Below are 24,780 nucleotides of genomic sequence, written 5' to 3' on the forward strand. Positions count from 1 at the left end.
AATAAGCCAAAAAAAGACATACAACTAAATCATAAAAATCACTCGATTAATCTGAAAGAAGGCAGAGATAAAAATAGGAACAAAGAGCAGATGGGACAAAAAGAAATCAAACAGCATGAACGACAGATTCAAACCTACTGTACTCCCAATCACATTAAATTAAAACTGTCTAAAAACCGCAACTGGATAAAAAACCAAGACCCAACTACATACCACCTATAAGAAATGAACTTTAAACATAAAGACACAAAATCTGTAAAAGCTTAGAAATAAGAAATAAGACTCAAACACCAGACAAAAGAAGACTGAGGTAAGTGGCTATCTTAACACCAAAGTAGATTTCAAAGCAAAAAATAATATCAGTAATTAGAAAGATCAATGCATAATGATAAATTAATAAGCAGTATAATAATCCTAAATGATCACGCACTTAACAGCATCAAAATACATGAAGCAAAAATTGATAGAACTGCAGAGAAAAACAGACAAATTCACAATTACAGTCTGAGATTTTAAATGTACTCACTCAATAAATGATAGAACAAGTAGGCAGAAAATCATCCAGGATATAGTAGACTTGAACATCACACTTCTCTTCCTAAGTACCTATGAAATATCTACCAGAAGAAACTATATTCTGGGTCATCAAATAAATCTTAATAAAAAGAGTCAGCCAAAAGGATTTAAGTCATATAAAATATTCACCCTAGCCACAAAGATATCAAATTGAAAATCAAAACGAAAAATATCTCTGGAAAATATTCAAGTATTTGGAAACTAAGTAACATACATCTAAAGAACCCTTAAGTCAAAGATGTAATGAAAAGAGAAATTTGAAAAGTATTTTAAACTGGATTTAAATAAAAATGAATATATTAGACTTTGTGGAATGCTACTTAACAGTGAAATTTACAGCACTAAAAATCTATTAGAAAAAAAAAAAAGGTCTCAAATCAGTGACCTTAGTGTCCACATTAAGAAATGACAAACAAAATTGGGACTACTGTAACAACATAATCAATAAAATATACTTAAAAAAAAAAAAAAAAAGAAACTAGAGTAGGACTTCTGGCCAAGATGGAGGCCTAGACTGACACGCTCTGTCTCCCTCCACAACTAAGAAGGACTACAACTACTGCAAAACCAGAAATAACCAGAAGTTACAGAAAATAAAGCTACATATGAAGTTATAAACAAGTGGTGCTCGTCCAGACGGGTAGAAGAGGCAAAGCTGGGGTGGAGAGATCAAGCCGTGCTGTCAGTGGCAGCAGCAGCGACGAGCGACGGGACTGCGATAAGCACAGGCACCCGTGTTTAAGGGGAGGTGAGAAGCACCTGGGGAGCACCCCCGGCTGCAGTCCAGACCCGTCAGCTCTCGATTCCAACCCGGGGAAGGCAGACCCCAATTGCCTCGGACTGTGAGGCTCAGAGGGCGTGGGGACGGAGACGGAGGCTCCCGATCTCTCAGCAGAGAGTAAACAGCAGGAATCCATCTTGGACTCTCGACCCCACACAAAGCACCACAGTGTGGTGAGGAGGGTTGCCCGTTAGTGATGAGAGCACGGGGCTCTGCCCCCTATAGCGTAGGAGGTGTGACAGCCCCACCCAAGAAGGAAAGGTAAACAAACCTGCCAGGATGGCAGGGATAATGATAGAGATACCAATCACGCAGCTGACCAGAAAGCAAATACACGAATTAATGGATGAGCACATAGATAATCTTTCTGAGGCTCAGTTCAGGGCTATAGTTATAAACAGCTTACAGAAATAACAGTGGGACTTAATCAAGATGGGGAAGGAATGAAGGCTAGTCCTACTGAAATGAATGAAAACACGTATGAAACAAGTGATGAGGGAAGGAAAACCAGGGATCAAATCAACAAATCGTAACGTAGGGAAGGAACAAACAGTCAACCAGTGCAGAAAGAGGAAACAAAAAGGGAGGAACATGAGGAAAAACTCAGAAATCTCTGGGATAACTATAAGAGAGCGAATATCTGAATTACAGGGTTGCCAGAAGGTGAAGAAGAAGAACTAGAAATTGAAAAATTATGTGAAAAAAATAATGAAGCAGAACTTCCTTAACTTGGGAAAGGAAATAGACTTACAGGTCCAGGAAGCACAGAGAGTTGCAGAAAAACTGGACGCGGGGAGAGCCACTCTAAGACACATTATAATCAAATAGTCAAAAATTAAAGATAAAGAGAAAATTTTAAAAGCAGCAAGAGAGAAGAAAAAAATTATGTACAAAGGGGTCTCCTTTCTCAAAGGAGATTCTGCAGGCAAGAAGGGACTGGCAAGAAATATTCAAAGTAATGAAAATCCAAAACCTATAGCCACGAATACTCTATCCAGCGAAACTGTCATTCAGAATAGAAGGGCAGAGAAAATGCTTCCAGGACAAAGTAAAACTGAAGTAGTTCATTAGATCCAAACTACTGTTATATGAGATGTTAAAGGGACTGGTTTAGAAGGAGGATCAAAACTATGAACATTAATATGAAAACTGTATTACAACAGCCAACAACAGAAGCTAGGGAATCGAAACAAAGGCAGACTAAGTAGGCAACGAGAGTGGAAAAAGAATTATAGGTATGGGGAACATTATGGGGAGAGGTCAACAGGGAGGAGGGGGAAGGGAGGGAGATGGCACAGGAATTAAGAAGCACAGTAGAAGGGAGTGGAGTAGATAGGAAGATGTTGAAAAGAACTATATGCACAACCAATGGGCATGGACTAAGGGGGGGGGCAACTGGACGGAGGGGGGTCACTGGGTGGAGGGGAGAAGAGGGAAAAGAAATTGGGACAACTGTAACAGCATAATCAATAAAACATAATAAAAAAAAAAAAGAAACTAGAAACATAAGAACAAAGTAAACCTAAAGCAATAAAAAGAAATGAAATAATAAATATCAAAGACAAAGTCAATAAGAGAGAAAATAAAAAGTAGAGAAAAGTCAATATAACAATTGCTTTCTGAGAATCTATGGCAGGCCAATAAAAAAAAAAAAAAGAGAAGGCACAAATTACCAAAATTAGAAATAAGTAATGTGACATTACTACAGATTTTATAGAAAATAACAGTAATACTATAAAATTTATGTAAATAAAGTTGACATTTCAGATGAAGTGGGTCGATTCCTTGAAAAACAAAAATTACACAAACTCAATCAAGAAAGAATAAGCTAAATAGTCCTATATCCATAAAAGAATCTAAAGTCCTAGTTAAAGACCTTTCTGAAAAGAGAAAATTCCAGGTCCAAATGGCTATACTGGTGAATTCTACCAAGCATTTTAGAAAAAAATAATACAAACTCTCTCAAACAATGAAGAGCAGAAATATGCCCCAACTCATTCGCTAATACCCTGAAACCAAAAGCAGACAAAGATGTTGTAAGAAAAAAAGTTATGTCATGAGCATGGAGGTTAAATTTCTAAACAAAACATTTGCAAATCAAATCCAACAATACATCAAAAGGACAATTTGTCATAACCAGATGGGGTTTATACCAAAGAACTTATATGCATAACCCATGGACATGAACTAAAGGGGGATACCAGGTGGATGGGGACAAAGGAGAAAAAATTGGGACAACTGTAATAGCATAATCAATAAAACATACTTAAAAAAACTATCAAAATATAAACTTCACATATGTGTAGTATACCTAACCAAGCCGTTGGAAAATAAGCACTATTATAGGAAAAAACATATAAGTCAGTGGTTGCAACACAGATGGAAAGAGGATAGGAAATTATACCAAATGAAGCTAGAGGCTATTGTGGCTTTAACCTGAGAGCATAAGAAGTAAAGGCTGGGTTTTAAACATAATGAGATCGGAATTTTTAAAAAATATATAATAATTATAGCTGCAATGTAGACCAAAGTTCCAGGAGGTGAAATGGCAGGAAAAAGTTATGAGGTTATTTTAATATCCTAGGAGGGAATTTTCAGACATAACCTTGGGTGAAGACATTGGAGAGAAACAGTCAATAAACACACTAGGCATTGCCATTCACACTGAGAAAAATACAGTGGAAACTACCATAGCTCTTTGGCTGAGAGCATACAATTGCTCTCACCTTATAGTAATATAAAACATATTTCTTAGATAAGTAACCATACAACACGTCAGTGCTCTGTGGTTCAATACTAGACAAGTTGTACATATATTATTACTACCGTATACATAAAAATGCTTTATATGTATACAATGGTCCTACCTTTACAATGCATGCCAAGTTGTTCAATTAGCAACAAGAAATTATTACAATTGGAGTCAGGCAACTCACAAACTGTTTCAGATGACTGAGTTAAATTCAGATGACTGGGATTAAATTTCTCTTTGACCTACAAATAAATAATACTGTGTTTCAAATGTTGATAATATATATTAGGTGTACAGAGGTAATAAATAATCCACTTTTATAAAAGCAAAAACATAGGTATTTTAAAAGAACTGATTTTTATAAGGAAGGTGCCTTTATCAATAACTAGTATGTCTAAATTACTTTCAGAAAGTATGTCTCTATAACATAGGAAGATTTTCTATTGTTTCACTATGTTCTAATTTTTTTACTACAAATAATATTTTTGATAATTTATTTTTCACAATACCTTGTTCCCTTTACTGGACGTTTTCTCTTCATGAGGCATTTTCTCTGCAGACCTAAAAAGAAAATTAACAATCCTTCCCGGTAAATATTAAATACTTAAGATACAAAGAATATCTAAACCTATTGTTTCCTATATAAAATGTCTGTATTTGTAATTAAACAACAAATAAAAAGAAAAACTGACATTAAGGTACAAAGAAAATATAATATTAATAATAATAACATGAAATATTAAATTTAGATCAAGCTGATAGTCAAGCCCAAAGGAAAACATAATGTTTGTTACTTGCACTATTTATTAGTAAGAAATAATATACCATATTTTTTTATTGTCATTTTCAATAAAAACAAGTTTTTACTGGCACTAATTCCTAGTTGGAAGGTAATCCTTAAACCCTTATATGAAGGAAACATTTTATAATAGTCACAATACTAGCTTTTTGAGGACTTAATATGCAACTAGTATACATGAGCGTGAGCATTTTACATGTCTTAGGTACATTTTAATCCTTGCAAAAAATCTTGGATGTAGGCAATATATTAGGTATTTTACAACGAAAGAAAATGAGGCTTAGAAAGGTTAAGTAATTTGCCAGAGTCTATAGAGGTGTTCAATAGCAGATCTAGAATTCAAACCCAGGAAATCTGTCTTCAAAACATGTTTCACAATATGCTTTGAAAGTAACACTTATTTTTAAGTGTTTTTAAGTACCATGATAGCAAATGAATTTATATTATTATTCCATTTCTAGCTATAATTACTAATAATCATTTCTGAATACTACACATACTTTTTAAAAATAAAAAGAATTTTGTACCTAGGCCATATTGAAAATATTCTTTTAATAACCTAAACATATTTTTGATAAATTCATCAACAGGCATTCATTCATCCATTCAATTGTTTAATGACACATTCAAAATATACTTACTGAGAACACAGTATGTGTTAATGGCACTATTGGTATAGAAGGCATGGTTTTAATACTTTAGAACTTTATAATCCAAAATTAATAATCTGCGATAGATTGTTACAGGTTTATTTTTCTGTTGCACATAAATAAAATCTTCCTCTTTCCCCCACAATCTAAGAGACTTAATATAACCTAATACTTTCGAATACCTTATAAAATCATAGCTATTCATGGTAATACTGTCAAAGGCATTATAATATCCAGAATTTTTAAGAAATAATTAAATTCTATTCAGTATGGTCTCAGTGTTTATGTTTACAATTATATAATTTTAAAAAATCTGTGTATGATCACGTAACTTTTAATTTTCTGCATATTCAATATATGAGAATATTCCAATGTGGATCCAACTCCACATATGTGTATGTGATAGAAATAGTATGGACAATTAGTTCACTCTAATTTTTAAAATATAATGTAATACAATCAATGAGCTGATACTTGGAAATGCAAATAACTCATATTTAATAGACATGTCCTTCTATACTGGATGATTTCCAACAACATACAGAGATACTCTACAAGCTCCTGTTTTAAAAGAAAAAAGAAAACTCCCTTGGAACTCCACATTCTTCTTCCATCATCATCCATTTGTCTATTGCCTTTCCCAGTAAAAATTCTCTAAGGAGTGGTTTACACTTATTTACTACAATCTGACTTCCATGGCAACTATTTCTAGAAACTGCTTATTTTAAGGGTCACTTGTTTTTTTTTTAAGTATATTTTATTGATTATGCTATTACAGTTGTCCCAATTTTTTCCTCTTTCCCCGCCTCTGCCTGGTACCCCCCTTCCCCCCAGCAATCCCTTCCTTAGTTCATGTCCATGGGTCATGCATATAAGTTCTTTGGCTTCTCCATTTCCTTTACTATTCTTAACGTCCCTGTCTTTTTTTTACCTACCAGTTACACTTCTTAATCCCTGCACCTTTTCCTCCATTATCCCCCTTCTCCCACACTGCTGATAACCCTCCATATGATCTCCATACCTATAGTTCTGTTCCTGTTCTAGTTGTTTGCTTAGTTTTTTTTTAGATTCAGTTCTTGACAGTTGAGTTTGTTGTCATTTTACAGTTCATAGTTTTGATCTTTTTCTTAAATGAGTCCCTTTAACATTTCATATGATAATGGCTTGGTGATGATGGACTCCTTTAGCTTTACTTTGTCTAGGAAGCACTTTCTGCCCTTTTATTCTAAATGATAGCTTTGCTGGATAGGGTAATCTTGGTTGTAGGTCCTTGCTTTTCATCACTTGTAGTGCTTCTTGATTCCCTGTCTGGGCACACCTGTTACATTGTAAAGGGAGCCTTAGGTTTTGTCAGTGCAGGATGGCCGGTTTCATCATTTGTGGTGCTGCATGCGGGGGAGGGGTCAGAGAGGGAAAAATGCAACTGGCGCCCCTCTAGCTGTTGCCCTGGTGGTGGTTCCCAGATGGGTGGGTTTGCATATTTTCTAGGACTGTGGGGGGTCCTCTAAATGGCAAAATATACAGCATGTTAGAAGAGAAAAACTAAAGCAGAGAAATGTGTTGTGTGGGGAGGGCGTCAGTAAAATATTAGGCTGGCCAAGAAAGGTCTTACTAAGAAAGTGGCTTTTAAGTAAAGAACTAAAAAATTGGAAAGAGCATGGCATCTGGATATCAGAGGGAAGAGCATCCAGATCGAAACAACAGCAAATATAGACTTATGCTTGGAGTGTTTAAGGAACAGTGAGAAATTGTCTGGTTGGAACAGAATGAAAGGGATATAAAAAAGAAGTTCAAGTCAGAGACACAGATCTAAGACGAAGGAATTATATAAGGCCTTGTAGATAGTATTATGAACAATTTTGACATGTATCTGACTTATTTAAGAGGTCCACTGTGTTTAGAATTGATGAAAATAGTAAAAAGGGAAAAACAAAGGAAGAAAGGAAGGGCGAGGGAAGGAAGGAAGGAAGGAAACCAATTAGTTGTCTATTACACTAATCTGAGCAGCAGGTGATAGTGGCTTGGGTCTGAAAGATGCTTCCCAATATATTTTGAAGGTAACCTGGCAAGATCTGCTGACAGATTAGATGTGAGGCGTAAGAGAGGATGGCACCAAGTTTTTGACAGAGCAACTGAAGAGCTGTCATTAACTCAAACAGAAAGACTATGTGAAGAGCAGGTGTGAAAAAAAAAATCAGTAGTTCAATTTTGGACATCTTAAGTCTGAAATACCCAAGAGCTTTCCAAAAAGAGTTCTCAGGTAGGCAGTCTGATATACAGGGCTGGAATTAAGGAGAGATACCTGGGCCGGAAATATAAATTTGGGGATTAGCATATACAAAGTAGTAAAAGTCATGGGAAAAACAGATCAAGGACTGAATCCTGGAACACTTGGAAAGTGTAAAAGGTGGGGGGTGGGGAGAAACAAGTAAAATAGACGGAGATGAACAAACTAGACAGGCAGCGGGGAACCAGGAAAGTGTGCTTCCGCTCCCTTAAAACTAAGTCCTGAAAGCCAAATGAAGAAAGTATTTTGAAGATAGTTTCCCATTGGGTCAAAAAATGCTGATAGATTATGTAAAACGAAGGCTAAGGAATGCTATTTTTATTAAAGTGAAAAACCAGTGGTAATCTGGAGAAAAACAATTATGGAGGAGAGAAAGGGCTGAAAATTACTAGAGATGGTTCAAGAGTGCATGGAGGGGAAATTACAATCAGTGAGTGTAGATAGTTTCTAAGGACTTTGTAGCTAAATGGCTTGATCGTGGATGATCTGATTTTCTTCTTGTTTAGCTATAGTTTTCAATCCTTTCATAGTGATTATGTGCTATTTTTGTAATACAGAAAAGTTTCTTAATTGAAAAAATGCCAGACAACTTATTAAATAATAAATTCACAAAATCATACAACTAAAAGACCCCGCCACAAAATTTTTTTAGATATATATGATGGGACAAAAGTAGGTTAACAGTTGTGAGGAGCAAAAAAAAAAAAAAAAAAAAAACAACAAGGAAGAGTTCATTCTTGTATTATTAATTATTGGTTTCAATATGAACCGTAAACCTGCTTCTGCCCCACCCTGTATAGTGATATTATATAACCTGATTATCATTTTTCTTATAGTTAAAAAAGATCACAGGATTTTTTGCTTGATGAGAATCATTCAACTCTAGAATATATCTACTATTAAAATATACAAAGTAATTAGTCATATTAAAATTCTGTAACTGAAATAAAGGGAGAAGCATGCAGATAATTTTTTTCTTTATAAAATGAATTTTTATAAATTGTATAATATGATGTCACTGTTGAAAAATTTGGTGTGCTGCATACTGAAATACATTCTCTATAAAAAAGGAAGGATAAAAGCATGTATGCAGGGTACCTTTGAAAGGGAAATTCACTCCATTAGCAGCACCTTGATGTATAGTGAATAGGTCAACAAATGACTGCCTGCAGGCCAGATCGTGCCCATTGCCTGTTTGTAAATTAAGTTTTATTGAAACACAGCTATGCTGTTCATTTACCTATTGTCTTTGAAAGATTTGGGATTACAATGAAAGAGACCTGATAGTCCACAAAGTCTAAAATACTATCTAATGCTTTATAGAAAAGATCTGTGCCCCCCTGACTTAACAGATTGATCCCCTGCTGTGTTTTAATGTTTTACTCAATATACTGAAATTTTTACACAAGATATGGAACAAATTGCCTTGTGAAATCTCTTGCTTTCAAATTAACTTGAGGGTCCAATATTTGAACACTCACATATTAAGAACTAAACAGAAAAATCTAATAACAAGCAATTATGATGGTAACAAAGCAGAGTGCCAGTGTAGAATAAGCTTCCTTTTGAAACACACCAGATATTAATGACATCCCCAGCTCCCATGCCCCCTCCCCCCTGCCTGCAGCTGCCTAGGAGATAACGATGTATCAGCGCTCCCTGCCTGCAACTGCCTGGAAGATAACGGGGTGTTTTAAACTTAAAATAAACTAAAACTGTGTTCCTCTTTGATCAGCCCGTTTACCTGCAGCTGCGAGACAACCAAACGGCTGACTCAGCTCAAAAATCCATTTTTTTCTTCCCCCTATAAAGCAACCCCTCTCTCCCCTAGAAGCTTGGAGACCTAGCTACCGGCGGCATGGCTCCCTCCCCGCTTGCTAAGCTTGGACTGCCTGTGGCAGGGCTTGCTCCCCACTTGATGATTCTCCCAATAAACTTCTTTTTTCCTGCTTGCTGTGTCTTAATGGCCTTCTGAGCAACTCCGTTCTTATAATTAAAAGTATTCTAACAAAATTTGCTTCAGATATGACATCAAACAAAATGCTTTAAATGTACTTTAATTATGAAATAATCAGTATGCTGTAGACCTAACTTCATTTTTTCCAGTGGTTACATACTACGTTATTTTATGGATATAAGAATTTATTTCCTTATAGATAGGTATTTAGACTATCTCCGACTTTCTGATATACAATGCTATGAAAAATATCCTTAACATATATATATATATGGGGGGGGGATCAAAAGTTGCTTTACAGCTGTGACTACACAAATGAGTTTATATTCTTGTATTATTATTTATTAACTATTGCATTTTCCATACAAACAACTGCAAACCGATTTCTGTCCTGCCCTGTATGTAACATATTTATATAAATATCCTTGATGCATATATGTATATTACATATCCTTAACATGTCATATTGCATATATTATATATAATGACCTGTATGCTTTTTATATATAGTAATATATAATAAATGTCTTTAGAATGTGTGGGTGTGTTTATACAAGACATGTTTTCCTGTAGGGTCTATTTCAGGAAGTGTAGCTGTTAGGATAAAGCAACGACACATTTGACATTTTGAAACACGTTATTTATTAATAATTACCTTTCAAAAAAGATTTATCAATTTTATCTAGCAATAGTGTATGAAAATGCCCTTTTTACTTTTATTTGCCAACCCTGCTTGTTATTTGTTAAATAAAATATTTATCATCTATGACCTCAAAAAATGGTATCGCATTGTTAGTTTGTATTTTTCTGATTACCACACAAAGATGAATATCCCTAGTAAAAATATAAAATTGTTTACCATGAATATTAGCTCAAATTAGAATTTTCTTTATAGGAAAGTAACAATAACCTACTGTTAAATATTGCTATAAGCTTACCAGTCAGAATACTCATTCTCTGTAACAGGGAATGGTTGGTTATCAGTTTGTTCACTCTTCCTTTGCTGAACCGATCCATCGCTGTCATTGGCATCAGCACTGCAAATGTTTTTTATTACTTCCATTTCACTACTGTTGTGCCTTCTTTTTTCTTCTTCAACCTTTAATTAAAGTTTGATATTAAAAATAATTGCTATTACTTTATCCCTTAAAAAGACCTTTTGTGTTTTTATCATTTGGCTTTTAGCTTAATTTTCATGACTTTAATAAAAAAAAATTTTTTTGTGCTTACTTTAATTTCATTATTACAATTCTTTGAAATTGTAAATTCTGTTTTATTTGATTCAGTAAAAAAGCAGAATTTTCTAAGAGTTCACAAAGGGCTTTCTGAATTTTGTGCTCTATTCACATCCAATCTCCCTTCTCCCTCAGTTCCATTTATCTAGCAGAGACATAGAAATAAAAAGACAAAGACATAAAATATGTCCTCTTCTGTCTTTCCCACCTGAATTTTGCATTACACAGCTAGTTAGAGGATGTGACACTGTGCTTCAGTAACAAATAGGAAGCATTCCTCTTTCTGCAACAAGCTATTTTTTCACACACTGACTTTTATAATTTTTCTTGGTTTTAGACCCTGGAGTTATCAAAAAAGTGATGGTATTCATAAAATATATGAACCAATTTTTACAACAATACAGGGACAGAGTGAAAAGTAATGAATTGTTAGGTAATGTACAACCCTGGAAAATGAGTAATGCTCCCCAAATTTCACATTCAATAACCATAAAATTTTATAGCTAGAGAGTATGGTATAGAAATAATTATCTACTTTAAGCCCCATATTTGCTGAAAATGGGAATAAAACCAAGGTTAAATGATCTACCCAAAGCTTCTAAAAATGCATTACCTAGCATTTTATGGTACCAAAGAGATTATAAACTTCTATAATGCTGAATCAGATAAAAGAATGGAAAAATTCGTCGAATTAATCAGATAAATTAAAAGTGTGACTTTTGCAAAGTAATTTAATGCCTTAGTTTGGGGAGAGGGCTCATCCACCTTTTCCCTTTAAAGAAGAATATCTAAATTTTTGTTTTTTAAAGTCAATGTTCCTCAAAACTCAGTTTCACCTTTAAAGTTAAATATTGAATTTTTTGCAAAGGGTTTATGCTCTCTATATGATAATGTTATACATGTCAAAATATACCATACTATTGAACAACATTATATAAAGGTTTGACTCTACAAAAACATCTGACAGTAATGATAAACTAAATATATGTGGAAGTATGTGCTTGTTATTGAAAATATCTCAAAGTGGTCACATTGGAATTCTATGCTCCAAGGAAGTAAAGCATATAAAATTGAACACATTAAAGCACAATAATAGATGAGTTTAGCTGGGAATATTTTCAATATTGCTTCCCTCAGTCACGGCTTCCTTCTCATTTTATTGTTTATGGAATGCAATTTATACTGAAGCCAATAAACTAAACAACAACAACAAAAATCTCTAGTGCTTATTACATCTTAAAACAATTTTCCTTATACTTTTTCTGATTCAGAAGGTCACATGGTACATAGCTAAATTAGTGCCCCAGTTCATATGGAGGACTGACAGAGAGACTTAAGTTGATTAAAGAACAAAACTTATGAGACTGTTTTCCTGAGCTCCTATTATTTAGATTGCAGAAATAATCAACTTCTAGCCTCAATTACAAATTCAACCAAACTCATCTTACAAACTTTTTTTTTAAGCAAAAAATAGAATGGATCAGATAACTAATAAGAGGAAAAAAGTAGTAGCAGCAAGTGAACCTCTACCTCTTTTTGAAATTGATCTTTCTTTTTCCAAAGCTAGAAAGAAACTCTTAATTTTAACATATTTATTTCATTCTTAAAACTCTGTATTATCTTGCTGTGATTCTTCATTTAGATAACTTTCAGATGTCCTGTCATTATATGGTAGAGAAAAACTCACATTTTCTAATTCATGTTCCATGCTTTTACAGTTATTAGCAAATAGCTTCATATAATGGCTTGAGGACAACTTTTGATTTTGGTTTTGTTTCTGTATAAGTATTTGTAAGTGCAGAAATATCCTGCCTTTTTATTTAAAGCACATGTTTCAGTTCACTGCAGCAGGCAAGCCACAAATCACAAACACGTTTTAGATCACAAGACTGAGATGTATGTCCAATGATAATTTCCAGTTAGTAATATTTGGGTTCCTATTTTTTGCCATTTGGGTATCAAGCTCTTGGTCTTTTCATTTCAAACTTAACTACTGGGTTTTTTTTTATTTTTATGTTTTTGTATTTTTTATATCCTTATAAAAACTCTTCTCATTTGTGTTAAAAGCAATTCACTATCCAGTTTGTTATCATTTTTATAGTGTATTTGTATTCATTTAAACAAAGCTTAGAAGATTACCAGCAAGGGTATTCCAAGTGCCCAGAATATGAATGAGAAAGATATTCTTGAGAGTGGGTTCTCTTTGTTCAGGAAATGTCTGAAATACTGCAGAAACACTCCAAAAGCATCTTTTCCCTCACAATCAAGTATATTATCTGTCGAAGTAGAAGGTATTTGTCTTAAGCTTGCTCCTTGTTTAGAGCTGTCATGTAGCAGCTCCAAACAAGCAGTACTTTGTATTTTTCTCAAATTTCTCCAAACTTCTGCTTTAACTCAGCTTTGTAAATTATTCCTCCACTCTAATTTGCCTTGTTTGACCCATATTCCTCACACAGTTGCACAGAGGATGCCCCAAGTATGCAGATATATTATCTTCGTCACATTCTCTATTTCTGCTTCTTGAGACATCTTTTCCTGATGTAAAAGTGGAAGATTAATTTTCTTGGTTTAATTTTCAGATGTCTTTTCTGTTGGGGTACATGTTTGTGAAGTAACTTTCTTCTTAAGTAAGCAAGTACGAATAAAGAAAAATTAGAATGAAAATTATTTTATTTTATTTTTACTGTTTACACCATTACAGATGTCCCAGTATTCCCCTACTTTGCACACCTCATCCTCCACGTTTGCTCCCCTCTTTCCTCTGACCATCACCACAATGTTGTTTGTGTCTGTGGGTTATACACATGTTCTTTGGTTACTACTTTTACTTTCTTTCATCCAGTCCCTCCTTCCCCTCTTACTTCTGATAGCTGTCAATCTGTTCTATGTATCCATGCCTGTGTTTCTAATTTGTTCATCAGCGTATTTTGTTTACTAGATTCTAGATATAAATGACATCATATGGTATTTGTCTTTCACCAGCTAGCTTATTTCACTTAGCAAAATAATCTCCAGGCCTGTCCATGCTGTCGCAAATGGTAACAGTTCATTCTTTTTTATAGCCATGTAGTATTCCATTGTGAAAATGTACCACCATTTTTTTTTTATCCACTTATCTATTGATGGACACTTGAGCTATTCCCAGATCTTGGCTATTGTAAAGAATGCTGCTATGAACATTGGGGTTCTTTCAAATTGGTCTTCCGGGATTCTTAGGATATATTGCCAGAAGTGGGATTGCAGGGTCAAAAGGCAGTTTCATTTTTAATTTTTTGAGGAAACTCTATACTGTTATCCACAGTGGCTGCACCAGTCTGCATTCTCACCAACAGTGCTCTAGGGTTCCCTTTTCTCCACATCCTCACTATCACTATAATTGAAATTTAACTGTTAAACTTCTTAATCTTTGTTTAGCTACTCCCAAATCACTAGATTGTAACTAAGAGTGAGAAATAACTTGCCTTGGTCTAAACTTAAAAACAAACAAAGAAACAAAAATCCAGCAAACCTAATTTTGCCACTATTGGAACTAGTTAATTCATTAGATATTAAATCTATCCAATATAAATTACTAGGTAAATTTTAATGTTACAAAGTCTTTCTCACTTAAAATATTTCATCTCACTGCCCTGACTGGCGTGTATCATAAATAGTGAGCCCCTAAAGTGCATTTAAGAATTGGGGTGAGGGTGGTGATTCAAGATGGCAGAAGAGTAGGTGAAAGTTGCATTCACTGCCTCCAAGGATCAAAGTGAAATTACAGATAAATTACAGGACAATCAACCTGAATAATTAACTGAAGACTAACTGAAAAGAAAAACTAAAACATTGCCCTTAAAACTGGGAACAAGACAGGGATGTCCAATTTTACTACTCTTATCATTCAACATAGTACTAAAGTCCTAGCCATAGCAATCGGACAAGACAAGAAAGAAAAGGCAGCCAAATTGGAAAGAAAGAGGTAAAACTGTTATTATTTGTAAATAACATGGTACTGTACATAGGCAATCCTAAACACTCTACCAAAATTGTACTAAAACTGATAAATGAATTCAGTAAAGTAGAAGGGTACAAAATTAATATTCAGAAATAGGTTGCATTTTTATACACCAACAATAAACTATCAGACAAGAAAACTACAAAAACAATCCCATTTACAATTACATCAAAAAATATCTAAGAAAAATTTAACCAAGGGGGTAAAAGACCTGTACTCAGAAAATTATAAGATCCTGAAAAAAAATAATGAAAGAAGTTATAAATAAGTGGAAGCATATACTGTGTTCCTAGATAAAAAGAACTGACATCATTAAAATGTTCATACTATCCAGAACAATCTAGAGTCAACATAATTGCTATCAAAATACCAAAGGTGGAGTGGCGTCCGCGACGGCAGTGCCGAGGCAGCCGCGAGCGCTCCGCTCTGTGTCAGCCAGCCGCGGAGGCTCAAGAACTAGGAGTTAGGGACGCGCGCGCTGGTCCTTCCGCTGCTGCCGCCTCCCGGAGCCTAAGGCGCCGGGTCCGGGGGAGCCGGTGGGGGCGGGCGAGCGTGCGAGCGGGCCGTGGGGAGGGTGGGGAATGGCGCGGACCCCGGGACCGGCTCCGCTGTGTCCCGTAGGCGGCAAAGCACAACTTTCCTTCGCTTCTCCACCCGGGGGCCGGCCTCCTGCTGGCGCCCCCGACGCCACCACCGCCGCTGCTGCTGCTCTTCTCTCGGCTCTGTGGTGGGTGAACCTCGGCGGCTGGTGTGGGCTGAGGGAGGCGCGACCCAGGGTCCTGGCGCCGTGGTCGGGCAGGCGCGGGCCTCTCTCCCCAGCCGTTAGGCGGTTGCGTTCCGTGGTTGGCTGTGCGAGCGGGTGCCGCGGACTTTGGAAACTTTTCGCCGCGCCCGGGGCGAGGCCGGGACCGGGCCGGGACCAGGCCCACGAGTGCGACACCGGCCGCCCTCCTCCGCAGCCGCGCAGCTGGCCGCGCTGACGGCCCGGGTGCGTGGGTGCTGCTTTCTGCCCGGATTCCTCCGTGGGTGCCCCGGAGACCGTTATTTCCTCGCTAATTGGAGCCGGAAGCCGAGAGCGCGGACTTCTGGTCTAAGGTGCTGGGAAGCACGTTTGTCGCCTCCCTTTTCCTCGGTGAAACTTGAGCTGTTAGCCCAAACACCTTTGGGGCCAGAGTCCGACGGAATGAAGAAGCCTTCGGGTCCACCTCCCTGTTCCTTCCACCCTGGAGAAGGTACCATGTTAGCCCACCCTGCAGCATCCCCTACAGTCAGTTTCTGCCGCTCCTCCGGCCTGGTTCTGCCCTGGCTGCCTCTGGATGCCTTTGTATTGAGCCCGTCGCTGCTTTCGTTTGTGGGACGTCTCTCATACTGCCAGTGTTTAGTTTTGCAAACACTATTTGTCCTCAGGCCTTCGATTTATGTGTTAAATACTGATGGCATCGATTGTGCCCAGGTCTTCTGATCACAACAAACCCCGTGGCACTTCCCCATCTCTTCCCTGGTGCTTATGGTACAGTTTTCCTGTCACATTTGGGAGCTAGTCTCTTTGTAAGTTCTGTTCCTAGGTACTAGAGACTCAAAACCTACTCGTTAAGGATTGTATAAAAAATTATCTTTCATACAAGAGAGGTGGACGTAAGTGATCATTAACAGAAGGCGATGATTTGACAAAATAAGGCCACCAGTCTTTGGGGAGTGGCTCTACTTGCCCTTGGGTAATACCGAAACGCCTTAGGACGGACGTTATTCATTCGAAGACTCTTACTTGCCTGCGAAGGTGGAGAAGCAAAATTTACGTTTGCTCAGGGTGTGGTTATCTAGGACTTTTTTCCTGGTACTTAAGGCTGCTGTTGGATTTCAGTGTGTAATGAGATCTTAAATGAAACCCGAAGTCTTACCAGTACTTATGAAAAGGAAGGATGTGTGCGGATTTCTTGGATAGTGTGGTTTAGAAGAAAGAGACTCCTGTTTGGGGTAGGTGTGTCAGGTGGTTGGTTATGAGGGTGGCAACGTTTTCAAGAGATTGACTGCCCCGTATAGGCTGCAGTTCACCACTATGTTTCAAGCACTGGAATGAAAGTTTCTGATTTACCAAGTCGTCGGCAGCCGTCCGTCTCGAGAGACGATGGTGTAGCTTCTTAAGAGTCTATCTGCACCGCCGAGAATGGCTGTGATTTACCAAGTACACGATGATAAACAGCATGTTGTCTTTTCTACAGTTTTCTCTTTCTTTTTCTTTCTTTCTTCTTTCTTTCTTTCTCTCTTTCTTTCTTTCTTTTTTCTTCTCTCTGTGTCTCTCTGTCTCTCTGTGTCTCTCTCTGTCTCTCTTTCTCTGTCTCTCTGTCTGTCTCTGTCTCTCTCTCTCCCCTCTCTTTCTTTTTTTGTAGCCCCACTCCCCATATGTTTGGTTCCCCTACACAACAATTCTTAATGCTGCTACCTCTTTAAATTGATGCAAGATCCTAGACTGAATTTGTGTGTTGTTTTTCATTAAGGAAGATTGGAGATTACAGTTGGGTGGGGAAAAAGTGTTTAGAGTTTTACTATCTTGACTTAAATTGTGTTAAGGCCTGAGAGAATATTTGTACCTCCAATAAGAGCTTAACCAGCTAGGCAAAAGACCTATGGAAAACAATAGTTAGGTCATATGTACAGTTAATGCAAGGAAATAGAATTTGGGTAATAATTTCACAGTTGTGCAAGTGAAGTGTTGATTGCTTTCTGAAGAAACACATTGGTTTTCCTTTTTTGAAAGAAGAAAATAGATTTAAAAAAATCTCTTTAATAATATACTATAGAAGGGACTTGATATTTTAAAATCCTAAAAACTCAGGCAAATGGACTGATTTAGAAGAGGTGTAAATTGAAGCTTTTAGAGTCAACTCTGCTTGGAGTTGTAGAGGCAGGCACTAGCTTTGTGTTGCTGTGCACTGCTCATTTTTAAGAGCTTTTTTTGGCTTATAGTGTTATAACACCCTAATTTGTGAACCCTTATGATGAGTGTTTTTCCTCAGCCTTTCTCTATTTTAAATTTAGTCTGAGTAGGGCACAGTTGTGACTTATGGACACTTAGTAAATATGGAAGCAGAATTTTCTTCATATAACCTGTTCATTGATCTAGCATTCATAGTACATACTGCTTACAAGGTTTGGCATGTACTAATGTTTGAGAAGTCAGTGTTAGAGTTGAAAAGGTTTTTAGGCTTTTTAGAAATGTTTACCTGATGATTTTTTAATAGAATGCTTTACATTTTAAGTAATGTACAGATTTTATCTTTCTTTTTGCTGGTGTTTTTGATATGTTTGATTGATACATTTAGCATACTCTTAACTATACTCAACTTCTGCAATATCATGGAGTACCGCGGGTCATTTTCATATCATGTTAATTTAACTGCTTAAAAAAATCCTTGCAGCTGGTAGCTATAAAAAAATTACATCAAATTTGCTGTTTTGGGAATGGACATTAGCTGTCGTATTTGAAGAATTTACAGGTTGACAAACTACCAGGTTTCCCTATATATTTTTTAAGCCTAACAAATTCCTAGGTATGAAGGTTAAAGCCAGATGGTTACAATACCATCTGATTTGATAAATCTCATCATTTAATTCTGGAATTCTGTATTTCTTTATAATCAATTCATGAGTGATAAGCTTCATCTTATTTTCTTTCCAACATTTTTCTTGAGGTGAGAGAATATTACCAGGGATATAGTATGAAGAAAGTGAAACTAGACTGTTTGACCTTAGTAAGATCCTATTTGAATCTAGGATTTTACTATTTCCAGTTTCAGTAAGGTTTTATCTTAAGATGGATGTTTAGAAGAGTATAGAAAAGATCTAATATGATATTGAACCTTTAACAGCACTTTCAATACTTTTTACATTCTTGACAGTTGATAGATACTTGGGGATATAAACATGAATAAAGCAGAATCCTGGCATCAAATATTTTATAACACTATGGTAGACATAAAGGAAATAGATAATTATAGGAGAGTAAAAAAAAAAAAAAAACAAACAAACAAAAAAAAACACCAAAGGTGTATTTCATAGAACTAGAACAAATAGTCCAAGAAATTCATACGGGACCATAAAAAAACCCCAAATAGTCTCAGCAATCTTGAAAAAAGATGAACAAAGTTGAAGGTATCCCACTACTTAATATCAAACTGTAATACAAGGCCATGGTAACAAAAACAGCATGGTATTTGGCATAAAACCAGACATAGAGATCAATGGTATAGAATAGAGAGCCATTGATAAAAGAGGCTACAACATACAATGAAGTAAAGGCAGTCTACTCAATAAATGGTGCTGAGAAAATTAGGCAGATACATGCAAGAAAAAAAAAAGAAGGAACTAGACCACCTTCTTATACCATACATCAGAATGAACTCAAAAGGAATTAAAGACTTCAGGGTAAGACTTGAAACCATTAAACTGCTAGGAGAAATCATAGGCAGCAAAATCTCTGAGATTACTCTTAGCAATATTTTCTCTGATATGTCTCCATGAGAAAGGGAAAAAAACACAAAAAATAAACAAATGGAATGACATCAAATTTAAAAGGTTTTGAACAGCAACGAAAACCATCAACAAAATGAAAGGACAACCTACTGAATGAGAGAACATATTTGCTAATGACACAGCTGATAAGGAGTTAATATCCAAAATTTATGAATAACTCATCCTAATCAAAACACCCCCCCAAAAAAACCAAAAAAATCCCAACCCCAAACAACCCAATTAAAAAACAGTCAAAGGATCTAAACAGACACGTCTCCAAAGGAGATATACACACAGCCAACAGACAAACAGAAAAGATGCTTAATGTCACTAATTGTCAAAGAAATGCAAATTAAAACCACAAGCAGATGTCATCTCACACCTGTCAGAATGGCGATCATGAATACATCCACAAATGACAAGTGTTGGCAAGGATGTGATAAAAAGAAACCCATGTGCACTGCTGGTGGCAATGCAGATGGGTAAAGCCACTATGAGAAACAGTATGGATTGTCCTCAAATAATTAATAAAAATGGATTTGCCTCATGACCCAGCAATTCCACTTACGGGTATTTATCTGAAGAAACCCAAAACACTATTTCAAGAAAATATATGCACCCCTGTGTTTACTGCTGCGTTATTCACAATAGCCAAGCTATGGAAGCAACCCAAGAGTTCCTCAATAGACAAATGGATAAAAAAGTGGTGGTACATATTTACAATGGAATACTACTCAGCCAAAAAAAAACAACAGTGAAATCTTGCCATTTGCAGCAGCATTGATGGACCTGGAGAGTATTACGATAAGTGAAATAAATTAGTCAGAGAAAGACAAATACTGTATGATTTCACATATATGTGGAATCTAATGAACAATGTAAATAAATGAAGAAAAACAAAGTCATAGATACAGAGAACAGTGGGGAGAAGTTTGGGAGACTGGGTGAAAAAGGTGAAGAAATTAAGTAGAACAAAGCGGTCATTTCAAAATAGTCACAGGGATGTAAAATATAGCATAAAGAATATAGTCAATAATATCGTAATAACTACATATGGTCCCAGGTGGACACTGGAAAAAATTAAAGGAAATATTTTGTAAAGTATATAATTATTTAACCACTATGCTGTACAGCTGAAACTAGTAAAAAATAATGAATGTAAACAATTAAAAAATAAAATTAAAAGACAAAAAAAATTTTTAAAAAGAATAATAACCAGACAAGGCAAGCTTTAAATTATTAGGAGCCAAAATCATTGACATCAATCAACAAGAAAAGCAAATTCCTAAATTTTAATTCAAATAATATACTATGATAGCGTATGTACTGATATAGTTATCTTGTGTTCTAATGTTCACTAATGAGAGTGAATAAAAATTTAATAATATTTACTGATTTTCTACACTGATGTAAAATAAATTCGAAAGTTATTGTTTGTACCCTAACAGCACAAGTTTCCATTTGGGAAGGTGTGATTCTCTTAATTGGCAGTTGAGGTGTCAGCAATGGCTGAACGTTAATTTTAACTGAAATAAAAAGTTTAAAAAGCAACAACAAGTTTTCTGAAATTTGATATTTTACTATTTGGTTATTAAGAATTTCTGCTTCTAGAGCTGGTTATTATTTTAAGCAAAACATGTATTCTTTAATTAAATAAATAATTTAAAAGACTCTCAATGGAATGATTTAAAACACAATGGAATGATTTAAAGCTGCAATACAGCTTTTGAGAAAGACAATTTAAATTTCTAAAATTACACATTTTGTAATATTATTTCAGTTCAAATAAATATTATTTCTAACCAAGTTAGAAATAAACAAAATAAAACTCTCTCCTAACAATATGATACCAAAATAAAAGCAGTCCAAGGAGAAAAAAAACTATATATTATATAATATATAGTTTTGGAACTGAGAGACACCAAGATTTCTTGATTATTACAGTAAGTAATGGGATCCACTAAAGAATCATTTAGACATGTGTATTATAAAAATCATGCTGGTATGATTTAGAAGTCATATTAAAAATCCTTATCTCTGATCAAATTTCCTACCTCCTCTTTTGTGGTAAACTTTCCTCCAATATAATTTTTCTATCACTATATATTTCGCAGCCCCCCCACCTTCAATACTTAAAGTTAAAAAATATGCAACATATCATACTTCCACCAAAATGGTTTGCTTTGACTAATTTTTCGTTATAAACATAAAACAACGATAGCTAGACCACTACTAAATTTTAAGAGCAGGAACATTAATTTCATGAAGGAGCACCTTACTTTGGTATCAGAACGGAAGTCTTCATCCTCTGATACAGTCCATGAATTGTCAGCGCCAGGGTTGCTGGAATGCCTTTAGAGTAAAAATAGGCAACAAAAATTTTCATTTCTTTAAAAAACCAACCAAAAACCTGAGTGAAAGGTCAGCTATCTGTGTATTAAATGAAGATTCTTGATATAATTAAAATTTGGCCTGTTTTAGAAAAGCTGTCAGTTCTCTATTTCTGTCTTCACCTCTCCCAATCTATGAACTAGTCAATGGAGATATGCTCTAAGTTCCCACAAAGGGTGACAGCCAATATACTGGCAAAGCCTGAAGTTAATTTTTCACCAGAAGTCCTGAAGCCTGAATTAAAAATCCAATAAATTGCTGACATAATTTTTGACTCCTGAACTGGAAAAGATCTGATGACCTGAATCAAGGTGGAAAGACAGACTGTTTCTTCTCCATTGTCCTTGGTTCAAGAACTAAACTATGTCCGTCAAAGGACTAATCTAGGTTCTTTAGGAAGGAACTTACTAAGGTGACAACATTTCTTCATTTTACCCTAGAATACTACAGGGAGTTTCTTGAAATGTTTAAAAGTTAAATGTCCAAATGTCAAAGAACAAATGTGTATGACATTAGCCTTCCCACTCCCAGATTACCCTTCTGCAGCCTCCAAGACCATCTCCAAGCTTTAAATCTTCAGCCTACAGAGGCACACACTCTTGAAACAAGAATGGGTTCAAATAACCAAGAGTAAGAGCTCTCGACTTCCCTGCTCCTGGAAAACAAGCTAAATGGATTCTGCCATCCATATCTAACATAGGCGTGTTATCAACTACACACCTCCATTACTGATTTAACAGCCAGTCCTACCCATTTCCTACCCCATTCCTACATGGGAAGGCTATCAGCTAATTGGGAAAAGGGGCAGAGGTGAGGAGACACCTGCCGTGGGCCACAGATCTATATAGTTCAGCAATCTCCAGCCCCCTACGACTCGAGGGGATCAAAGCCCCACTCTGTAAGTAGGGGTTCAGATAGATGATACCATAGTCCTGTTTGCAATAAGGAGAATCTTTCTAAATTATTCTAATACTTTTCAACAGAAACCTTGAATTTTGCTAGTTTTCCAAATTAAGCAAACAAACAAAAGAACAGGAACATCTTCAGGACTCTCTTGAACCCTTTATTTTAATCTGCCTTTCTAGAAAACTCCCAACATCCTGTGGCCTTCCTTCTTGTAACTTGTCTTTAATTTGTCATAAACCCCTCTACTCTGATCTCTTTCCCCTATCTGATCTCTCCCATCTCTTTTCTAAAACCCTTATTCCTATCCCAACCCAGTGTTTTTCCTCCTGATTTCCCTGCTAATTCTATTCTGTCTTCTTTCACTGCATTCACTAAACCCAATCCTACTAGGCTTAGAAATCTGAATTTACATCTCACTTCCACCACTTACCACATCCAAGTAAGTCACTCTAATTTCTTTGAGTTTCAAATTCTCCATGTGAGCAACCAGTTGGCCAGAATGTTAAACACAGGTTGAAGTACTAGTGGGTGTTCTGATTATTTAATTGCTAAGATTCCTTAAAGTCCTACAATTCTATGTGCTCTTCATTCTATCTATAGAAAAATGGAGAACACGTAACAGGCTAAAGTGGAAAAAACTAACACAATGAGAGAAACTCCAAAAAAGGCAGAGAAGAAAGTTAAAAATCTAAAACGTCATGAAAGAAAAAAGGACTCTATGAAAAAGAAAAAAACTACAACTAGGCCAAGTTACTGGCCTGAAGAGAAAACCAGACTGGGAAGTCAGTGAGTAGAGAAATCATTGAGAAATATCTTTTAAATAGATGCTGAATTTAATTAACATAACATGGTTTATACACAGATATTTTTCACTTACAAAAAATAATTCATATCAAGAAGAACAGATACTATTATACTTAAAAACACTTGCCTGATTAGGTTTTCCTTAGGTCAAATCTATGGTTCTGTGGCCATAGCTAACCATGATGTGCCCTAAAGTCTTTGTTGTGAAAAACAAGGTACTAGTTACCACTGCAATTGTCGACTATATTAAGACAAATGCTTGGGTTTCTTAGGAAAACTCTAAATCACAGTTAACACACAACTAGATCTGACATTCTGAGGTGATCTGATTTGTATCTGTATCTTGATGCCAGGGCCACACAGAAACTTGGCAGTGTATGTTGAAGGACAACAGAAGGGATCTGGGAGCCAGGCAGAATGACACTCCAACCATGGGTCAGCCACTTGTTAACTATGGAATCATGGGTCAACTCATCAACCTCCCTGAACCACAGCTGCCTAATTAATGAAAAGTAGGCTATTAGGGCATAGCTACTTTGCAAAGGTATTGCGGTGACTATATAACACATGTTAATTCCATAGTATAGTGTCCAGCCCAGGGCAGAACGCTCAAGAAATGTTAAGTTTCTTTTCTGTGCATTCCCTTAGCTAACATATAGTTTTTAAAAATCCATAAAATCCTACCTGTTCAAAGAGTCTTCTTCAGACTTCTCACTCACTGTTAAAAAAAAGTAAAATACATTTTAAATCAACAGTGGAAAAATCCAGAACTTTAAAAGTACCAGACTGATGCTTTGTTAGAAAGTAGTCCTTTGGGACCTAACATTATACTACAATGAATATGAATGATACTATTAGTAGGCAATTAATACATTAAAAATATTTACTTCTCCTCCTTTATATATATCAAATGCAGGAGAAAAAAAAAGAAGGAGATCATAATCTGATATCTACAAGTGAACTGCTATTTACAATGATCATAATTCTAACCAAATCCTATCAAACTGACAGAAAATAGTATCATTAGTAGAATCAGTATCATAAACTAACAATGTCAAACTTGAAATGAATAATTTTTCCAGACTCCTACCCTTAGTTAGAAGAGAGTATACTTATTTTGCTGTAATACAATACAA

The 24,780-nt window shown here is 35.8% G+C and overlaps 1 long non-coding RNA gene across 1 annotated transcript in view; it reads right to left on the reverse strand.

The window, feature by feature from the left end:
- The window catches only part of LOC150019913 (uncharacterized), a 212,109-nt gene extending 187,727 nt beyond the window's left edge, over positions 1-24,382 (reverse strand). Inside the window, exons 1-2 of the long non-coding RNA XR_016509099.1 lie at positions 24,329-24,382; positions 21,823-21,895 (exon numbers count right to left, since the gene is read on the reverse strand). This is a non-coding gene — a long non-coding RNA (uncharacterized LOC150019913). The remainder of the gene's footprint in view (positions 1-21,822; positions 21,896-24,328) is intronic.
- Between the last annotated feature and the right edge of the window lie 398 nt (positions 24,383-24,780).

The sequence above is a fragment of the Furipterus horrens genome, unplaced genomic scaffold, assembly GCF_987537825.1.
Source record: "Furipterus horrens unplaced genomic scaffold, mFurHor1.1.pri manual_scaffold_2, whole genome shotgun sequence".
Classification (NCBI taxonomy): Eukaryota; Metazoa; Chordata; class Mammalia; order Chiroptera; family Furipteridae; genus Furipterus; species Furipterus horrens.